The sequence below is a fragment of the Pseudophryne corroboree genome, chromosome 9 (genome assembly GCF_028390025.1).
Source record: "Pseudophryne corroboree isolate aPseCor3 chromosome 9, aPseCor3.hap2, whole genome shotgun sequence".
Classification (NCBI taxonomy): Eukaryota; Metazoa; Chordata; class Amphibia; order Anura; family Myobatrachidae; genus Pseudophryne; species Pseudophryne corroboree.
The window spans coordinates 113,215,073-113,228,399 of NC_086452.1; the positions used below are offsets into that span (position 1 = coordinate 113,215,073).

Below are 13,327 nucleotides of genomic sequence, written 5' to 3' on the forward strand. Positions count from 1 at the left end.
TCGACAATGGTCGTCATGACCAAAGCATACTGATGGCCACTAACAGATTCCCCAACGAAAATGTAATCAATCAACAGCTCCAGGGGACGACTAGTCCGATTGGTCTGTACAGGTGCATGCTGTTTGTGCGGCTTGACAACTCCACATCTCCGACACTCCCGGCACACTCTGTCCACCGAGGTCAACAGCTGAGGTGCAAAGAACTGACGCTGTAGCCACTGGAAGGTTTTTGCTGATCCTAAATGTGCTCCGCTATCGTGCGCCTCGGTCACCAAAGTCTGGAGCACCGCTTCTGGCACCACAATCTGTTCCACCATCCTGAGCTTGTGGTGCAGGTACACTTGCCGACTCAGTGTTTCGGTGCAGACCACTAGTCGGTCCCAACTCCGCAGGACTTTTCGACAATAGAGGGTCAGCCGACTCCTCTCCCACTGGCTAGGCCAGTGCCCCTTCTGCTTCTACTGCCGGATGGCACTAAGTCCCGGATCACTTTGATGTAGCAATGCCCACTCTTGTTCTGTACTCCGGAGTAGAGCTGCACATACGAACACTTGTTGCTCGTTCGTTGTTTCGGGACATCTAACTCTGGTCAAATCAGAGACCTCTGTACTCTCGTTCTCTTCGTCCCCCGAAGTCAGTGGCGGGTGTACAGGAAATTGCGACAATGCATCCACATTCCCGTTACTCTTCTGTGATCGATAGTGGATCTTATAACTGAATTTTGTCAACCGGGCCACCCAACGCTGTTCCAAAGCGCCCAATTTCGCAGTTTCCAAGTTGGCCAGAGGATTGTTATCCATGTAGATATCCACATGAGCAGCTGTCAAGTATTTGGCAAACTTCTCAGTCACTGCCCAGACTACAGCCAGCAGTTCCAACTTAAATGAACTGTAATTATCCGGGTTCCTCTCTGTCTCCCTCAAACTCCGGCTACCACAGGCAATCACTCGTTCTTGGCCGTCTTGTACTTGTGAAAGTGCTGCCCCTAACCCATGTAGGCTGCCATCGGTACAGAGTAGGAAAGGTTTTTCAAAGTCAGCATAACCAAGAACCAGTGCCTCGGTGAGCATTCTCTTCAGGTGTCGGAACACCTTCTCTTGCGCCTTGCCCCAGGCTACTGCCTGAGTTTTCTTGGTAGTGGGCACCCCCCCCCCCGGAGCAGAGCGTGCAGTGGTTCAGCAATTCTGGCGAAATATTTAATAAATCGTCGGTAGTAACTGACCAAGCCTAAGAAGGCATGCAACTCGGTGATAGTAGTGGGCGTCTTCCACTCCTGTACTGCTGCAATCTTCCCCGGTGTAGGGCAGACCCTCTCTCTGGATACGACCTGTCCCAGATATTCCAAGCTTGATTTCAGGAGATGACATTTACGGGGCTTGAGCTTGAGCCCGTACTTCTCCAGATGCTGCAACACCAAATCCAGGCATGTCATATGCTCTTCCAGAGTGGAGGCAAACATGATAATATCATCCAGATATATCAGAAGAGCTTCAAAATTCAAGTCCCCCAAACACCTCTCCATCATCCGCTGGAATGTAGCTGGGGCATTAGTGAGCCCAAATGGCATGCGCAGAAACTCAAACAACCCCATCGGAGTGGTGAAGGTGGTCTTTTCCTGATCCTGCGTGGCAATTGACACTTGCCAATATCCACTGGCTAAGTCCAGGGTGGAAAAATACTGAGCATTTCCTAGAGCCGCCAAGGACTCCTCTATCCTAGGCAACGGATAGGCATTACGAACAGTACAGCTGTTTGACCGCCGGTAATCCACGCAGAACCGGATGGAACCAACACAATGGGAGCAGCCCCTGGGCTTTTACTTTCACAGATAACTTGATTGTCCAGCATCTGTCGCAACATCTTCTTCACTTCTTGATAGAGTTTAGGAGAAATGGGTCGATATCTCTCACGGATAGAGAGACTATCTCCAGTACAAATCTCGTGCTGCAAATCTTCAGTGCACCCGAAGTCCTCCTCATGCCGGGAGAACACCTTCTGCCTCTTCCATAGCATACGCTCCAACTTCTGCACTATAGTGGGTTTACAGTCGTCCAAACAGACATCCATCTGTTCCCGTAATATACGGCCGCTCCACTCCGCACTGGGTTCTTCATCCTCCCTCAGGTTCACCGCCATCGACCATGGTCCTTGTTCTTCAGCACGAAGTAGGACTTGCTGTCCCGCCCAAACACTATCTCTGGTGACAGCCGTTACATTAGCAATGGTTGCTCCAACATGAATTCTCTTCATCTCATCCAGTAGATTACAAAGCCGAACCAACACTTTGCCATCTCTCACTACTGCCAGGGTCCAGGCTAGGATAATCTCAGAGTCTATTCCTAGGAATCCATTGGGTTTCACCATCACCTCGAACCCATCCAGGCGCTGGTGGGCATGCACCTCGAGGGGGAGATCATCTCCTGGCAGGGAGGTAACTCTATCTGCTGCCGATGACTGGTCTGAATCGAACCCAGGGACTCTTCCAAATTTCCAGCCTCACATATTCCTCCCACCTGCTGAAATGCCTGTTGCACCGGGCATTGGACACCCAACTCTTTCCAATACTGCGGACCACTTTAATGGAACAAAATCTGATTGAGGTCCTGCAGGATGATCATGCTGACAATTACTGGCCCATGACTCACACCCGAGCTTCCCACGACCAGGATTCCTTTCTTTCCCACTTCTCATCCACAGATCGTGACCTCCATCCATACCACTCCGACAACTGGAATAGGAAGATTATTTGCAGTCGTAAGAGTAACCCAACTTTCCAACACAGTATCCTTCAGATGGGAATAGTGCTCCAGGAAACAAGCCTCAGACATGGTGGTGACCTGCGAGCCAGTATCCAACAGGCACTTCTGCTGTTTTCCCCCCAAGACATCCAACCACAATGGGACACTCACCCACTACAGTAGCTGAATCCACTATAGCTGTACCTCCTCCGCTCATCTCCTACGTGGGTGGTCCCGTCACCGCGAGTCCTGCCTTGGCTCAGTACATTCCCGGGTGATATGTCCAAACCGGTTACAGCAATAGCAACGAGGTCCTCTACCTTCTCTAGGACGAGCGACTCTAACGTTGGTTTGTGGTTCCCTTGGCATCCTACGTGGCACCCGATCCTCGGACCCCCCATGGCCCCTCTGTCTATGAACCTCATCCCGTGACTGGGAGATCTCCTCTTTCATCTCTAGAGCGACTTTGGAGAATGCCGCCTTAAGATCTTGGATACAGGTCTCCAAGGGGTTTGGTTCTCTGCTGGCCACAGGGGCCAACACCGGCATTAACCATTGTGGGGCCAAGGCATAAGGTCCAAAATTGGCGTCACGATCCCTAGCAGCAATCTCTACTTGAACTTGACGGAAGGTCAATTTCTTGTCGTTGGCAAACTTATCCAACAGGATTTGTTGAATTGGGATGCTCCTTAGGCCCAGGTCAAACTGATCCCTGAGCATCATGCTTGAGTTAACCAGTGACCTCAGACCTTCAGGGTCATGCTGACAGATCTCTCCTAACATCTCTTGAAGCGCATTTGCAAACTGGGGTATAGACTCATCCTCTCTCTGAAACTGGTTGAACAACCGCTGACGCAGAGTCCCAGCAGATGAGGTGTTGCCATAGGCACCATCGAGGATTGTGAGTACCTCATCTAACGTTTTCCTCTCTTCTTCTGGAACAAGGATAACGGACCGCCAGGCTTCTTCATCCAGTATATTCAATGCCAATTGCAGCTGCATTTCTGAGGGCACCCCATACAGCTGGATGATTCCGTTAAGCCTCTTCTTCCAGTCTTCCAGCAACATGTTCCATCCATCATACCAAGGGGTATGCATCAACGCTGGTCCAAAATTGAATTTCCTCCCCGGTTTCGGGGAATCGTCGTTGTCCGTGTCCGACATCCTGCCGACTACGCCAAAATGTAAAGGTGTGATGGTGCGGTTTAGTGCCTGCTGCCATGCAGGTGTAACTTGCTTCTTACCGATAGTTGTTCTTCTCAGCTTCCGGCCACGGAACCTCTTCAAACTGGGGACCACTCCGGTAACCTCGACGCGTCGATTCCGTCTTGACGACCAGGCGGCTAGGGGAAGAGAAACACTAGTCACCGAGTATCAACCCTTTCCGCGGCGGGAGGAAGAGGACACATGGGGAGGGCTGCGACGTTCACCGGTTAGGTGAATGTTATCACTGGCCCTAAGGCCTCAGCCACCCAATTGTCACCTATTTGGCACTTGCGCATCAGGTGAAAGCGAGCCTCACTAGGCCTAGCGAGGACTCACGAACCAGTACCCAACATGGACCAAGACAAACACACAGAGGGGTATACTCACACAGCCACTCTTGTCACCTTGCCTGTCACGGGTCTCTGCTCCTGGAGAGAAATTGACAGCAGCCTCCCTACAAACTAGCAAATAGGCTAAACAACTAAACTGGCCTACTTTACTACAAAACTCTGAACATATAACTTGGGTAAATGGCTGCAACTGTCCTCAGCTAGCAGATCATGCACATTCAAGGAGATAACAGTAGTGACATACAACAGTGTGAGTTACCTTTATGCTGGTTTAGTGAAGGATCCTCACCATCGTGCCGACTAACAAATGCCCCCGGGCGCATGCGCGAATTGGGCGTCCTGTCGTGGACAGCCGTCCACTCCAGGTTTGCGGGATGGTAGGGTATGTGGGGGCGGGACCATCTCTCCACAACCTTTCCTGTCCCAAATGGAGTACAGAACGTGCGGGCCAGTCAGCTCTTCACACCCAACCAACCACAGGCCTCAAGCGAGCTACCGTACAGCCCACTCGCTGCGGGGACCAAGCCGGAGGGGCTCTGTACTATACGTTCTTAACTGCGAGGACCCTATTATGCACCTCAGAGCAGGGGGGATTCTGACCCTGCCCTGTATTGAGCCCCAGACCTAATGCCTCCCAACAATGGAAATGTAATCTTGGCCTAATGCCAAGATTACTAATTCTGATTTAGCACCCCCCCCTTGTGCTCCTAACTTACCCCCAGGCCAAATGCCCGTATGTGCCCACAGGCCTAGTGCCTGCCTAACAATGGGAATGTAATCTTGGCCTAATGCCAAAACTACTAATTCCAATTTAGCCCCCCCTTTTACTCCTATCTGTGCCACAGGCCTAGTGCCTGAACTGTATCCTCAGGCCTACTGCCTGCCTAACGAGGAAACAGCAATCTTGGCCTTTGAAGAATATCCCATGGTGTGTTGAAGCCGTTCGGCCCGCTCACGTGATCATCGCCAGTCCATGTGACATGGTCACGGGATCGACGCTGTACCACGTGACCGGGTAATACAGGAAGCAGAGACTCTGGTCATATAGATTGTAATAGGTCCTAGAAAACCATGTGACTCTCCTGCTTGCGGTCATGTGACCGGGGCCGGGGAGGAAATGACAGGGACCTCATGAATATACATTTCTCTATCATGTGACCTCGACAAACAATAAAATTAGTAAAAATACGGGTTTCTAAGCAACCATCATGTAAACAAACCCTGATAGATGTGATATTGACCTTTACCCCCACGTTTGGATTGGTTTTATATTATGTTTTGTACAGTGGCGTGCGGTGAGGTCACTGGCTGGGGAGGCACTGAGAATATATATATATATATATATATGTATTTATAGTGGTCGCGAAGTGGAAATTTTGAAGTAGGTGTATGGAAAAGACAAGGACGCAATTATGCACGCCGAAGGCACGCACGTGCTCCAGAAAAGGGGACGTGGTCACCCAAAAGGGGGCGTGTCCCTTTCACCTTATAGCACACGGTACGAGCTGAAATTCACATTATAGCACATGGTACGAGCCGAAATTCACATTATAGCACACTGAATGAGCCGAAACTCACATTGTAGCACACTGAATGAGCCGAAACTCACATTGTAGCACACTGAATGAGCCGAAACTCACATTGTAGCACACTGAATGAGCCAAAATTCACATTGTAGCACACTGAACGAGCCGAAATTCACATTGTAGCACACTAAATGAGCCGTAATTCACATTACAGCACACTGAATGAGCCGAAACTCACATTGTAGCACACTGAATGAGCCAAAATTCACATTACAGCACACTGAATGAGCCGAAATTCACCTTGTAGCACATGTTATGAGCCCAAATTCACATTGTTGCACACTGAATGAGCCGAAATTCACATTGTAGCACAAAGAATGAGCTGAAATTCACATTATAGCACACTGAATGAGCCGAAATTCACATTGTAGCACACTGAATGAGCCTAAATTAACATTGTAGCACACTGAATGAGCCTAAATTAACATTGTAGCACACTGAATGATCCAAAATTCACATTGTAGCACAAGTTATGAGCCGAAATTCACATTGTAGCACACGTTATGAGCCGAAATTCACATTGAAGCACACTGAATGAGCCGAAATTCACATTGTAGCAAACTGAATGAGCCGAAATTCACATTGTAGCACACTGAATGAGCTGAAATTGTGACAGCAGGGACAGCCAGAGTGACAGCAGGGACAGGGAGAGAGAGTGACCACAGGGAGAGAGTGAGTGACGACAGTGACAGCAGGGAGAGAGAGAGTGACGAGCGTAACAGCAGGGAGAGAGAGAGAGAGTGACGACAGTGACATCAGGGAGAGAGAGAGAGAGTGACGACAGTGACAGCAGGGAGAGAGTGAGTGACGACAGTGACAGCAGGGAGAGAGAGAGTGACGTCAGTGACAGCAGGGAGAGAGTGAGTGACGACAGTGACAGCAGGGAGAGAGAGAGTGACGAGCGTAACAGCAGGGAGCGAGAGAGAGTGACGACAGTGACAGCAGGGAGAGAGAGAGTGACAATAGGGACAGTAACGACAGGGAGAGAGGGTGACAGCAGGGCAACATTACCTGACTGTGGTCGGCGGAGGCACCCATGGGCAGCGGCGGGGAGGTCCCTCTGACTGCCATTTGTTGCGGGTGGCGACGGGCGGCGGTGAGCGGCTGGCGGTGGTGAGCGGCGGGCGGTACCTGCTCCAGTAGTGCAGCAGCGGGCAGCCATGGCCCCTTCAGGGTCCCCTTTTGCACATTGACACCGTGGGCTGGGGCTGGATTTCATGCACTGGTGGCACCGCGGGACCCATCCCAGACGACAGTGGGGAGGGCAATCCACCACTGCCTCCACCAGTTCCCTGTCATCGCTGGAGGGCTGGGAGCAGGAGGTCACACCGCTGAAGGCACATTTCCCAGATGACAGGAGGGGGGGGGAGCGGCAATCCGCCACTGTCTCCCCCAGTTCCCTGTCATCACGGGAGGGCTGGGAGCAGGAGGTCACACCGCTGAAGGCACATTTCCGACAGGAGGGGGGGGGGGGAGCGGCAATCCGCCACTGTCTTCCCCAGTTCCCTAGCATCGCGGGAGGGCTGGGAGCAGGAGGACACCCGTCACCCAGCGGCATCCAGACACAAAGGGCGGCTGCGGCGATGTAGGTCCACAGCAGCGCCCTCCTCGGTCTGCGCGGCCGGCCCTGGCTTCAACTCCGGGTCCCGCTGCCTCTTCACCCCGCTACTGTAACTGAGCTGGGCGCCGGGTCTTGCTGCCTCTTCGGGTGATTGGACGAGCGGATCCAGCACTGGATCCGCTGTCCAATCACATCTGCCTCGCTGACAGGGGCGGGTTTCCCCTGTCAACGAGGCACTTGGATAAGTGCCGCTTTCTGCTCCTGTTTTCAATGGGCTTTGACAGCCCAGTACTTGGCCCCGCCCCTCCAGCTTGAACCAGTTCCTACAGTTAATGGGAGGCACTGTTATCAGTGCCTCCCAAACTACTTTATAGGCTTAAAATGATTAGGATAAGATAAAGAAATTACTTATGACACAGAATATGTGTCATAAGTATCTTCTTTATATTATTTTAATCATTAATGACAGGGGAGGCACTGCCTCCCCTGACTGCACGTCCCTGGTTTTGTAAATAATATGTTGCCTGTTATGAATATATATATATATATATATTAAAGATATAGGTCTGCCTCCGTAGCAATTTTAATACATTTTGTATATTACTAGGAATGATTGGATTGTCCATCAGACACAGGTGCTAATTGTTAGCTTTAATAGCAAGGGTATATAAACCTCATGAATGCAATATTCGATATCCTTTGATAAAGCTGCATGTTTGGGAAGCAGCAAAACGTGTTAGGAACCCCGTTTGATCGCCATCTATGCTCCAAGGACTTTGCTAACAGGCGTCTGAACCAACCACGGATCCAACAGGAACCACATTGGGGGTAATTCTGAGCTGATCGCAGCAGCAAGTTTGTTAGCAATTGGGCAAAACCATTTGCACTGCAGGGGGGGGGGGGGGGGCAGATATAACATTTGCAGAGAGAGTTAGATTTGGGTGGGTTATTTTCTTTCTGTGCAGGGTAAATACTGGCTGCTTTATTTTTACAATGCAATTTAGATTTCAGTTTGAACACACCCCGCCCAAATCTAACTCTCTCTGCACATGTTATATCTGCCCATCCTGCAGTGCACATTGTGGTCATTCTGAGTTGTTCGCTCGCTAGCTACTTTTAGCAGAAATGCAAACACAAAGCCGCCGCCCTCTGGGAGTGTATCTCAGCATAGTAGAATTGCTAACGAAAGATTAGCAATTCTGCTATTAAGTATTTCCTTGCAGTTTCTGAGTAGCTCCAGACCTACTCCTAGATTGCGATCACCTCAGTCAGTTTAGTTCCTGGTTTGACGTCACAAACACGCCCAGCGTCTGGCCAGCCACTCCCCCGTTTCTCCAGCCACTCCTGTGTTTTCTGCTGGCATGCCTGCGTTTTTTAGCACACTCCCGAAAAACGCTCAGTTGCCACCCAGAAACACCCACTTCCTGTCAATCATTCTCCGATCAACAGAGCGACTGAAAAGCTTTGTTCGCCCGTGAGTAAAATAGCATAGTTTTGTGTAAAATTGCTTAGCGCGTGCGCCCTGCGGTGCATACGCATGCGCAGAACTTCCGGATTTTAGCCTATTAGCAATTCTGCTAAAAATAGCAGCGAGCGAACAACTCGGAATGACCACCATGGTTTTGCCCAACTGCTAACAAATTTGCTGCTGCAATCAACTCAGAATTAGGCCCATAGCCCTCATTCCGAGTTGTTCGCTCGCTAGCTGCTTTTAGCAGCATTGCACATGCTAGGCCGCCGCCCTCTGGGAGTGTATCTTACCTTAGCAGAATAGCGAACGAAAGATTAGCAGAACTGCTAATAAATAATTCTTTGCAGTTTCTGAGTAGCTCCAGACCTACTCACAGATTGCGATCAGCTCAGTCCGTTTAGTTCCTGGTTTGACGTCACAAACACGCCCTGCGTTCGGCCAGCCACTCCCCCGTTTCTCCAGACACTCACGCGTTTTTCCCTGACACGCCTGCGTTTTTTAGCACACTCCCGGAAAACGCTCAGTTACCTCCCAGAAACGCCCTTTTCCTGTCAATCACTCACCGATCAGCAGTGCGACTGAAAAGCGCCGCAGGATCCACAGCAAAACTGCTAAGTTTTTAGTAAAATAACTTAGCGCGTGCGCCTAGCGTGCCTTGCGCATGTGCATTTTGCAACAAATCGCAGCATAGCGAAAATCGACAATGAGTGAACAACTCGGAATGACCCCCATTGTCTCATGCACTAAGAGTGAAATCAGCAGCATCACCAGCACCAAATGAGGATATAAGATTCCAAGCAAGGACTCAATCTAATGGATGCTTTTCCACCTCTAACGAACGGTGATTGGTAACTATGAGGGTCATTCCGAGTTGTTCGCTCGCTAGCAGATTTTAGCAGCATTACACATGCTAGACCGCCGCCCTCTGTATCTTAGCATAGCAGAATTGCGAACGAAAGATTAGCAGAATTGCGAATAGAAAATTCTTAGCAGTTTCTGAGTAGCTCGAGACTTACTCCTACACTGCGATCAGCTCAGCCCGTTTCGTTCCTGGTATGACGTCTCAAACACGCCCTGCGTTCGGCCAGCCACTCCCCCGTTTCTCCAGACACTCCCATGTTTTATCCTGGCACGCCTGCGTTTTTCCGCACACTCTCAGAAAACGGTCAGTTTCTGCCCAGAAACACCCACTTCCTGTCAATCACACTCCGATCACTTCAACAATGAAAATTCTTCATTCGGACGTGAGTAAATCTACTTTGTTTTGTGCTAAAATACTTAGCGCGTGCGCACTGTGTACCATGCGCATGCGCATTTTTGCCTTAATCGCTCCGTTGCGAAAATCGGCAACGAGCGAACAACTCGGAATGACCCCCTATATCTCTGTTGCTGAACTGTGCTGTGTTTAGAACAAACAGAGACTGCTTTGGACCCAATAGGGGTAACTTAATGGAACAGATGCCATCAGTCCAATTAACATAAGTACAAATAAAGGAGCAAAGAAGGTGTATTGAATGTTCACAATTTTATGACTATTTGAAACTTGTATATCATATGCGTGATACTCACTAAGGTGGTCATTCCGAGTTGATCGCTCGCTAGCAGTTTTTAGCAGCTGTGCAAACGCTATGCCGCCGCCCACTGGGAGTGTATTTTAGCTTAGCAGAAGTGCGAACGAAAGGATCGCAGAGCGGCTACAAAGTTTTTGTTGTGCAGTTTCTGAGTAGCTCTAAAGCTACTCAGCGCTTGCGATCACCTCACACTGTTTAGTTCCTGTTTTGACGTCACAAACCCGCCCTGCGTTCGGCCAGCCATGCCTGCATTTTTCCTGGCACACCTGCGTTTTCCCGAACACTCCCTGAAAACGGTCAGTTGACACCCAGAAACGCCCACTTCATGGCAATCGCTCTGCGGCCAGCAGTGCGACTGAAAAGCTTCGCTAGACCCTGTGTGAAACTACATCGGTCGTTGTAATAGTACGTCGCGCGTGCGCATTGCGCATCATATGCATGCGCAGAAGTGCCGTTTTTTTGCCTCATCGCTGCACAGCGAACGAATGCAACTAGCAATCAACTCGGAATGACCCCCTAATTACGATACCCATAGAACGAGTTGTATTCTCATTTTTACATTGTTTTATATTGATGAATTAAATGGTATGATTATTTTAATCAGGTTCAATCCAGTCATTTCACAGTATTAGCGCCGCTTTCCATTTGTTGCGTTTAGTTAATCTCATGAGTGACTTACCTGTTTCTTTAGTGGCTGCTTAGTGCAGCAACTAATTGACAAGCGCCTGTCCCACCTTGGTAAAAGGTTTTCTTGCATGCAAATGACAATGTGGTGGCCCCTTACTCCTAGCTAACACTCAGGCTTATTGCCTGTCTATGCCCACAGGCCTAATGCCTGACAACCCAGTGGTCTAGGAGGATTAATAGGTAGGTGGTAGCGGCCCAAGGGCCTTTACCCTGACCGTTGGGAGAGGCTGCAGCGGGGTGCTTCGTCAGCTCTCTTGCATTCCACATGCTGCAGCACTCTCCGCCGGTCTCCTCCCGCTGGTGGCTCTTCTTCCGCCGCAGCCGCATCTTCTCCCACTGGGGACTCTTCTCTTGCCGCCGCTGGATCTTCCTCCACCGCTGCTGTGTCTTCTTCCGCCGCTGAATCTTCGTCCACTTCTGGAGCACTTCTCTGCTCCCGCTCCGACTCTGGACTGAGCTCCGCCGCTGCTCAACGCCTAATATAAGACGCTGGGAGGAGGCGGAGTGATGACACGGTGGGCTCCCATTGGTCCGCAGCGACGAGTGCTGATTGGCCCGCCGTGGCAGCTTCCTATTGGACGCCAATCCGTGAGCTGGGATTGGCTCGCAATTGGCGCCAGGTTTAAATCCCTGGGCGCTGACTGGAGAAACCCAAATTCTTTCGGATCCAAGCTCCTCCATGGTCGCGCCCCGTCGCCGTCCCGCCGCCTGCCGCACCCTGTCACTGGGACCAGCCGCCCACCTCACAGCAGCTCCACCTCACACACACACCAACCACCTCCCTCACACACATATACCCAACCTCCCCCAGCCACCTCCCTCTCACACACATATACCCAACCTCCCTCAGCCACCTACCTCTCACACAGATATACCGAGTCTCTCCCAGCCACCTCCCTCTCACAGACATATAACAGCCTGCCCCAGCCACCTCCCTCTCACACACATATAACAGCCTGCCCCAGCCACCTCCCTCCCGCACATATATACCCTATCCTCTTACCTTTCACACATATATACCCAACCACCTACATCTTCCACATACTGTATATACAAAGCCACCTACTTCTCACACATATATGCTCCTATACAAGCCACCTCCCTCTCACACATATAGATGCCCTAGCCTCTGCCTCAGCCACATCAGAATGAGCTAAGCCCTGGTACTGAAAGGAGGTATGGTCAATACAGGTAGGTGTGGGCAGCCCACCTCATTAGGAAATACTAAAAACAGTATCTTCTGTGTGGCCACGAAGTGGGCGTGCCCTCCACACATGGGGGACTGATGGAAGGGAGGGGAGTTTTGGGTGCAGTCGCTCACTCAACCACCTGTAACCCCCTTTTGCAGGGTTAATAAAACTCCTCTGAGTGTTTATTTTTTATATACTGTTTTGATACTGTTATTTGCGGGGAAGTAATAGGACTGAGCTGCAGGAGAAAATGGCACTGATAAAGACTTATATAGTGAGCAGGGTGAGCAAGAGCCATGCAGACATGATAGCAGTGCTCTAAGTGGTCCTACATCATAACGTCTCTCCCATAGTGCACACAGCCAGAGCCGAAAGCCAGAGCTCAGGAGTGAACTCCCCCCTCCGGGAGCTGCTGTGGGGAAGGAGTCGGGCGCCCAGTGGCAACAAAATCTCAGAGGGCATCCGGCATCTCTCTGCGGCTCCGGGCTGACTTCTTGGGTTAGGTGGGCTGGAGGAGGTGGAAATGACGGAACGCAGTTCTGCCCTGTCTGGCTCACTTTAACCCCTGCATGCTAGCTAGTCTTTTCTTCAGGAGCATCCAAACTGGAGGTGGTAGCAATAACTAGTAATCTGGGATCAGGGCAGCTATACTAAATTAACCTTGTGTTGCCCGAAGTATCATTGACTTGTCAAATATAGAGATCCATTCAAATGTACAGTGACATGATTGATATTAATATACAGCTGGATAAATTATCCCTATTCATAATCTGCTGCTGTTGACTGTCGAAAGAAAATTAAGCAATGGTATGTGGCCCTGATTCAGCATGAGTTGTAGTTGTGTTACTATTCGTACAACTACAACTCATTACACTAACATGCGGGGGCACCCAGAACAGGGCAAGGCCACCCTGCATAGGTCCTCCCCCCCCCCCACTAACATGCGAGCACTTCGTATGATAAGGGT

General features: G+C 50.4%; 1 protein-coding gene across 1 annotated transcript in view; it reads right to left on the minus strand.

The window, feature by feature from the left end:
* The window catches only part of NPL (N-acetylneuraminate pyruvate lyase), a 43,498-nt gene extending 36,534 nt beyond the window's left edge, over positions 1 to 6,964 (minus strand). Inside the window, exon 1 of the mRNA XM_063939774.1 lies at positions 6,892 to 6,964. The gene's annotated coding sequence lies outside the window, so the exon portion shown is untranslated. The remainder of the gene's footprint in view (positions 1 to 6,891) is intronic.
* Positions 6,965 to 13,327: the final 6,363 nt, after the last annotated feature.